This window comes from Haliaeetus albicilla, chromosome 1 (genome assembly GCF_947461875.1).
Source record: "Haliaeetus albicilla chromosome 1, bHalAlb1.1, whole genome shotgun sequence".
Taxonomy (NCBI): domain Eukaryota; kingdom Metazoa; phylum Chordata; class Aves; order Accipitriformes; family Accipitridae; genus Haliaeetus; species Haliaeetus albicilla.
In genome coordinates, this window is record NC_091483.1 from 29,760,812 (window position 1) to 29,767,717 (window position 6,906).

Genomic DNA, 6,906 nt, shown 5'->3' on the forward strand with positions numbered 1-6,906 from the left:
TCGGAGGACTGAGCTCTGTGGATGAGAAATTTCGGAGCGTTATCCGGTGCCCATCCTTCCAAACATTTAAACGATTTGCTGCATACTAGAGGTTATTTGTATTCCCCAGTACTTCATGGGCGGTAATTAGTACAGGTCCGGCAAATTCTTTGCTAAACTTCTTTGACAAAAAGACAGGGCTCCGGTGTAAAAAAAGAAATAAATGGCAGAATGCTCTCTTCCAGTCACACACACTGAAGTTTTCACCAGGTATCCAGTACTGAAAATAAGTTGTTTCCAGAAAACTGATATTTAAAGAGGCCAGAACAGCTACTTATTTCCTCACAAGCAGTCATACGAACAGCATGCTCAGTGTGGAGCTAAGAGTCATTTGGAACAGGCTCATTAAAAGCCTGCTGCTCCTACTGGTCTCGGGGAATCAGTTTCGGAAGAGCTTTTTTAGCCTCCTGAATGGGAAAAGCTTCACACAGTTTCCATATGTCAGATCAGACTGTCCTGCTGTTTGAGCTTCTAATTGTGCTTTCCCTGGCAGCAAGGTGCTCTGCTCCTGTACTTTGGCTGTTTATCTTGGCAGCCAAACATTCAGTTGTAGATACAGATTTTGCAAATAAGCTGGGTTTTTTTTCCTTATTAGGAAAAAAATAGGGTTTTTAATTAGGGAAAAAAAATTTTTTTACTCTGAGTTTGCCCTTTTCTCTATTGCTTAGCGAAATCTTGTGATCTGATACTGTCTTTGGTAACCTGATCCTGAAATCCACAACCTTTGGTTAAATAGGTGCTTTTGACGTCTCCATGGTTTGCTTGTATTTGCTGGATAGATTTATTTATTATTGTTGTCCTGTTCTGAAAGCTGCTTTGTTTGTTTTCAGCAGTGCTGAACCCATGAAAGAGGCAGAAAAGCGGTTATCAAAATTTCTGGGTTACAGAGGAAAAAGCAGAGAAAGAAAAATTAAGTAAATTCCAAACAAAGAAAAGCCACAACTAAATTTTAGTGAATTCGAATTACATCACAAATCATCTTAAAAGTTCAGCATTGTGGGCTCAAAGGTGGTTTCCAGCCCTTGTGTACCCCACCGTGTTTTGTGCACCCCTGTGTTGTGGTAGCAGAGGGTTCCCATCTGGGAGCAGATGCTTCCTCTTACACTGCACCTGAGAGTGCAACATTTCCTCTTTGTTGGCAGAAAAAAAATAAAAGCAGAAATTTTACTTTCATGCAGCACAGATCAGCCTTCCCTTTAATGAAGTCCACTTGATTTGGGGTTTTTAACATACGTGAGCCACAGGACAGACAGGCTACAGATTGCCAGCTTGCATTTCCCAAAAGCCAACATACTTCAGTGTGAGGGTTTTAGTCCCTTTCCCAAGCATGAGCATCCCCATCGCAGGACTTGGTTTCGCGTCCAGTTTGAGCACTGCACAGAGCAGACCTGTAGATAGCAGCAGTGCTCTAGTGCCTGCTGCTCTGCCTGGAGCGCTGCTGAGCACAAAGCACCCCTGAAAGAAACAGCAGAATAAGGTGCCTTCTTGAAAATCAGTGGATAGTTTGGTTTTCTTCTCATCTCCTCACATTTGTCAGTCATCATATACCAAAGTGTGATCTAATTTAAAAAAAAAAAAAAAAGTCTTGAAGTCTTGCTTGAATAACTGCCCCATCTCATGAAACAAAACAAAACAAAACTAAACAAAACAACCCCAAAACCAACCAAACACCAAAACTTATTGTTTTAACTTCAGGTCATGAATAAACAGAAGGAAAACTACGGCCATCAAAATAGGGAGGGCAAGGCCAATAATGATCAATATGTATGTAATTATCCCTTGTCTTCTGTGTCACGCTATGTTATTACAGAATGCCCTAAATACCAGCAGACTTTAAACTTCAATAAATGCTTTACACTGCAGCTGCCAGGTCTCTCAGACTAGCACGTGCCTTCTTTTAGGACAGTGCATTTGGAGATGATGTGCCTGTGTTTCGGCAGAAATTGTGGGATCGCTAGGCGAGGTTATATCATGTGTCCTGCAAGAGGTCAGGTCCCAGGATCACAATGGCTCTCCCAAGTTTTCAAGTTTTTACAGAGCAATTGCTTAAAACTATTTGAAAATTTTATTTTTTTTCAGATAGGTGTAATTTTGTACTTGAGTTTCGAGATATATTAATGCAATAAAGGACAATTTGGCTTAGATAGCTGTGTGACTAATAAAGCTGGTAAAGAGACATGATTGCTGCAAAAGTGGAATTAAATAACTCCGGTAACTTGGCAGGAAAGAATTGAAACTTTAATTTCTTTCCTTTTACCATTTCACCTCACCTTCTAATAATCTGAATAGATTATAGATAGCTGTGAACCACCCAAACAAACTCTAAAGGGAGAGGTTTCATCCAAACGGAACCAAAAGGAACAGAAATATCACAAAGCCATCGTTAACACTATTGGGATGAGGGCCAGGTTGTGACGGAGCTGTAGCTCATTGAGGGTTTGGAGCTGCTGGATGGGGTTTGTCACTGCACTGAGCAGGAGCAGGTGTACTGTGATGGAGAGCCCTCGGCAGCTCCTACAGCTTCACTCTGCGGTCAGCAGGAGAGGTAAGTCTCCCCTAGAGCAGAGTGGTCACCTGCAGAGCGCAGGTTTCCTATACAACATGGACCTGCTAATTAATTTATTCCTTTTAAGGTAATTGCATCTGACAATTTGCAGGGTCCAAGACATCTAATCCCTATTACACTCGGGTATGATCCCATGGGATACTGTGAAACCCACTAAAGCAACTATAGAAATCCTTCCACTGTGTTCGCACATGGTATACATGCTAATATAATCTTCTGCAATTAACCTGATTCTTCCCTTCTGAATGTATAACAGATTGTCTTGGAGTGTTTATTGAAAACAATTTTTTTTGCTGGAAAAACACTTGACATACTGGATATCAGCATAGGGGTAAGTTTTCTTTGTGGATTTTGAGGTGCCTGAGGCATGTTTATTTAATGTGTTCCCAGTTTCCATGGTCAACGCATCTTGAAAACATGCCAGCTAACACTACGTTGTCTGCGATCTATTCAGATAGGAAACACAGAACAGAGGTGAGAAAAGGGATGTGAAACTACCCAGGTTCTTAGGGAAAAGCCAAAAGGAAAGGCCGTTCCTTCCCCATTTTCTCCTACAGTTTGGGCTGGCCAGTGTCTCTGCCTCTGAAGATCACAGTAGTTGTGTTGCTGTGAAGGCTCATTCCACAGACTTGGATTAAGACCACAAGATCACCTAGGTACGGCAAGAGATGCAACAGCTATGTCCTCCCAAGCCTTTGTAGAGTTTCCTGCCAAGTAGGATGGGCATAGCCATGTCACGTGCGAATATGATTACGTATGGGATCCCAGAGATATGTATTTAATAATTCAGCTTTTTAAGTCTCTTAACTCTGCCCTTGGTAAAAAAAACCCTAGCATTCCCCATACTCTTAAAGATGTGACTTTTGAGACCAAATGTAGTTAGCATTTCTAACTACATAGCACTTTCTCCTCTTGTTTGTTCAGCTCCAGGAAATTCAGCTACCCCTTTAGGGGTAAGTAAGGGAGGATTTTTTTCCAATTTGTGAACTTAAACAGGGACATGGAAATCAGTACGGGAAGTTTTGACGCTTGTTAATTTTTTCTAGTCCTTGCTTGCTCTGTAGATAACCAAGAGCTGGAGCACATACATTTTGAGATGACAGTGGGAGATTAAATGCCTCTAGTTAGAACGGCTGTGTTATTGCATGTGGTTCAGTTTTCACAGATTTAATAATGTGGATAATGACATGAAGATTACACGTTCCCAGTTTTAAGTTCTGCAAGAGGATCTTTCCCAATCCACTATTTAATGCACACGTGTGCTTGAAGCCTTCAACATGCTTTTCAGGTCTCCTCAGACACAATCAATGTCTCTTTAAAACTTCCCACCTTAGAGCAATGTCGTTCTCTCTAAATATATGGGGTGTGTTGCAAATGTTGTCAGCCAAACCCCAAGATAATCTCAAGAAAAAAAGCCAAACATCTAGGAATTATCTTTAAATGAGAAAATTTGAGTTTCAGTGGCTGCTAGTGCCAGTACACACGGGGAGGTGAAGGAGAGCAGGTCTTGTTGCCAAAGGCCAGGGTGAAGAGCGCGGATGGAGCCAGGCAGCTCTTCTTGTGGGCCACACGGTGTCTTGAGCCAAGTGACGTGCTGGTGGTCAAGTCTCTGTCCAAGAGGCATCATGCCTGGCTGGCAAGTCTGTGCACTGTGACTACCCAGTAATTAAAGATGTAGAGAGGAGGAGGCTTTCCAGACTCCCTCAAATCTGGGTCTGTGCTGTAGTGATCTGGGGTAGGGAGCAGCATCAGGGTTGGAGACCTGAACCTCCTCACACCTGGAGTCCCACCAGGGATTTCTGCTCTTCAACCCACTTGCTTGTGAAGCCAAACAATAGCTCTGTCCTGCAGCAGCACCCAGGGTCCCAGCTCCACATCTGTAAGGAGTTACAGCTCCCACCTGACCACAGGCTCGAGCTCAGATCACACTTGGGATTACAGTACCTATCTGACATGCTTAGAGACTGCTAGTGCATCCAGAGCATAACTGAACACAGACACCGGTGTCCAACAATATGCAACAAAATGGATGGAGATAAAGCATATGCTTTTAAGCTTAGGTAAAAGTGTCTTAAAATACAAAATAAAACTGTTTAAACTAGAAAGGAGGTTAGGAAAAAAAGATGAGAATAGTTTTACTTGCTGTTTTGTGAAACTCGTGACCTTATTACAGCTCATTTAAGTAACTTTTCTTTTCTTTTCTTTTCTTTTCTTTTCTTTTCTTTTCTTTTCTTTTCTTTTTCGTTTTGAAATTTCCCACTTTGACTTTTTGCAGCTTCAAAGTCTATGTTCAAATAACATATGAAAAGTATCCGTGCACTATCAAAATTGATAGCCCTGTCACTTTATGCAACTATTTATGGATACAGGGACGAACTTCATGAGTAACACTGAGAGCTGAGTAGAAAGGACCTAGGGAAAAAAAAAAAATTTACCCAAATAAAATTATGTTACGTCAGTAGCTCCGAAAACATTTGAATGTTGCATCATTTTGCATTTTATGGCACTGCTGCTGCATAAGCAGGATACTGAGAATCTGGGTCAAAAAAAGGGATGTAAATTACTTTCTGAGGACAATGATTGCAATTATAGTGCCTTTTCCGTTCTGGGGAAACGTGGGCTAATACGCTGCTCACATCTGTGTAACAGAAACCCAGAAGGCATCTTGCTGGAATTATGGATGCCAGGCATTTTCCAGAGCCTTGTCTAAAGCCCAGTTCATTGCCAGTTGCTAATTTAAAGATACATATGCCCTGTGGCAGGACAATTTTTTCTAAAACAGATAAAAACCTAACCTTAGAAAGGGTGCAGGTGCTTTATAATTAACATTTCATGGACCCTTATTGGTTTAATTGATGTTCAATGCGCTGCGAATACCCAGTATTGATGGCTTCTTCTCTTACCAGCACAGGGCATGAATGACCATTTGCAAGCCAGCAGCGGTTTCATCTTCCATTCCCTGTTGAGGCATTTCAGCGACTTTAAAAACCAATACTTTGTCACATTAACACCCAAGACCAGCCACCTATCGGGGTCCAGGTTATAAATAGAGATCCTCTCCAGAAGCCTAGTCTTACCTGAGACATCCCTCTGCGAGTGCTGCCAGGAGTGATCCTTGCATGCCCATTGCCGGGCGGTTGCAGTGGATCTCTCCTGCAACGGGAGGAGAGGTTGCGTACATTACTGTGCACAGCACGCTATCCCAGCTCAACGAGGCGAGAGCACGTGCTCTGTTGGTTTTGCTGAGTGGAAAGTCGTGCTTGGGTCATCTTTGGAGGACTGTGTGAAAGGAGGATGGGGCAGGGGAGGCAGGCAAGCATGCCATGTTCTCCTGCAGAGCCTTTGAAGCGCACCAGCCTTGTTCTGCTAGGACTGTCGCTTTTCTGCATTTAAGCTGCAGATATTGCCCATTTTTTTTTGCAAGGCGAGTGCATTCGGCCAAGTAGCACAGTAGGTGGTATTAAAAAACGCCGCATGACCGCGCCGCTTCCCCATAGCTATTTATTGTACCATGGACTACAACAGCTGCACTGGGCTTCCACGTGACATACATGTCTGGTCTGTGCCAACATATCATTCAGCCCGTCAAGTCCTCTTATTTATATTGCGACTTTCATAGCAGCTATCTCACCCCACTTCACATGTTATAATTAGACCTTGAAAACCAGTTCAGATAAACATAACTCAAATGTTAAAGATCTCCCAACTGATTGACATAAACAAGTAAGGTAGCAAGGGGCTGGGGAGTTTGGTTTTGATGTGTCCTTGCCAGCATGACTTTGGCATAGCAGACCAGCTCTGTTTTGAACAAAATACAGCTCTCATGTAGTGGTTTCACTTTGCAGCAAAAAAATGTTTTCCTCCTTGGCTAAAATGAAGACAATTAGCTGTGCAGGGAAGGAATATTGTGTGGTGTATTTGCAGAGTAGTGGTCATCATCTTTGGTTACATTACCTTACAGCATAGCAGGGTTCACTCATGTTTAGCTGTTGCAAAGTTGGTATAGCTCAGGCCTTGTCAACACTGTGGATGTGCTCCAAGTATAGCCACTGATCTAATTTCATTGCAGATAGGCAAAACTAATTAAAAGACCGTTGTATCCCACAATATACGTGGCTGAAATATAAGCTGTAATTGAACAAAGAGAGAATTTGTGTATGAGCCGAGAATAAACCAGTGAGGATTTTCCTGGTTGAAGAGGAAGAATTAAGGAAATTGAGATTTGACATGCAGACCTGATGCTGTAAAGCAAATGGAGGAGACTCTTAGAAGCATGAGGGTTGTATTGTTATTACAGTCTG

General features: G+C 42.4%; 1 long non-coding RNA gene across 1 annotated transcript; it reads right to left on the bottom strand.

Annotated features, from left to right (window-relative positions):
* Positions 1-1,095: 1,095 nt before the first annotated feature.
* LOC138685174 (uncharacterized) lies at positions 1,096-6,004 on the bottom strand. Its single transcript, XR_011324460.1, has 4 exons — positions 5,683-6,004; positions 5,509-5,564; positions 4,745-4,889; positions 1,096-1,494 (listed from the first exon to the last, which is right to left on the bottom strand). It is a non-coding gene; the product is annotated as an uncharacterized lncRNA (long non-coding RNA).
* Between the last annotated feature and the right edge of the window lie 902 nt (positions 6,005-6,906).